Consider the following 1,534-nt stretch of genomic DNA (forward strand, 5'->3'; position numbering starts at 1 on the left):
GCCACATTCGAGTTGAAGGGGCACATATTGACTGCACTGAAGGACATCCCATTTTTTGGGAAAGATCATGAAGATGCTTTTAAGCATCTAGATGAAGTCAACGACATTGCAGATTACTTCAATGTCCCAAATATCAACAGAAACATAGTGTTGCTTAGGATGCTTCCCATCACTTTCAAAGGAGCTGCTAAGGAGTGGTTAAAAGCACTTCCACTGGGTACAATTACCACTTGGGCTCAAATGCGCGAGCAATTCCTGGACCAGTTTTGCCCGCCATCCAAGATAGCCAAACTCAAGAAGGCAATAGCCAACTTTGAGCAACAGCCGGGGGAGTCATTATACGAAGCATGGGAGCGGTACAAGGGCTTGCTCAGAAATTGCCCTCAGCATGATCTAAATGTGCAACAAGAGATGTCAATCTTCTATGATGGGGTCAACGTTATGACAAGACAACTCCTTGATTATCAAGGACCTTTGACAAAGAAAAATCCAAGGGAGGTCAAGGAGCTAATTGAAGAATTCGCTAAGCACTCTCGTGAATACCACAACCCTAGGCAAGATGGAATCAAAGGCGGTGGAGGGGCCCAAACTAAAGAAATAGCAGCAGTAATGGCCATGCTGAATAATATGGATCGAAGGATAACACAAATGGACCAGTTGATACATGCCATAAGAGTGGGTTGCGAGAGATGTAGTGGTCCACACTTGACCAAGGACTGCAATGTAGATGAGTTTGGGAACAGAAAAGCTCAAGTGTGCTACTCTAGTGGGGATAAGTTTGATGTGGACTGGAGGAATCCGAAGAAGGAGTGACTGCCATATGAAGAGTATAAGAAGCAAAAAGAAGAGAAGTATAGGCAGACAAGTCGAGGCTTTTATCAAAAGGAACAGCCACCAGCCGAGAAGAAACCCGACCTAGAGACCATTTTGATGAAGTTTATGGAAGCTTCGGAAAAGAGACACGATGCCACTGATTCTGCTATTATGGAACAACAAACTTTAATAAAGAATCAGCAAGCCTCCATCCATAAACTTGAAGTACAATTTGGTCAACTAGCCACTCTAGTTCATGAAAAATTGTCCCCGAAGAATCCCGAAGTAAAGACCCAATCTCACATAATGGCCATCGATACTGAAGAAGAAGCAATCTCTGAGTTCCTGGAGGCATTGGAAGAAGAACCACAACAGCTCGATCCAAAACCCAAGAAGTCAAAGATCGAAAGTGAAAAAGGTGCTGAAACAGCTTCGCCATAACGTGGCACTCCTCTGGCCACGACGTGGCACATGTTTGATCAAATAGTCTTTGACCCCGTTCAAGCTTATTGTTGGGTTTTGAGCATTCTAACACTCCTATGGTGTACATGCAACCCTATAAACCTTGGATCTATGTTTTCTCTATTATACATGCAAATAAGAATTTTCCAAGGCTTTAATCCTAACTAGCATATTATGAAGTTCTTATACTACAAAGTTCTAGTTAGATGACATACCTTTTGATGTAGCTTGATGTCTTCAAGCTTTAAGAGCTTAGCCC

The 1,534-nt window shown here is 42.8% G+C and overlaps 1 non-coding gene across 1 annotated transcript; it reads right to left on the reverse strand.

Moving 5' to 3' along the window:
* Window positions 1–288: 288 nt before the first annotated feature.
* LOC145096602 (small nucleolar RNA R71) lies at window positions 289–395 on the reverse strand. Its single transcript, XR_013703978.1, has one exon. It is a non-coding gene; the product is annotated as a small nucleolar RNA R71 (small nucleolar RNA).
* Window positions 396–1,534: the final 1,139 nt, after the last annotated feature.

Source organism: Lactuca serriola, chromosome 3 (assembly GCF_051521515.1).
Source record: "Lactuca serriola cultivar US96UC23 chromosome 3, Lser_US96UC23_V15, whole genome shotgun sequence".
Taxonomy (NCBI): Eukaryota; Viridiplantae; Streptophyta; class Magnoliopsida; order Asterales; family Asteraceae; genus Lactuca; species Lactuca serriola.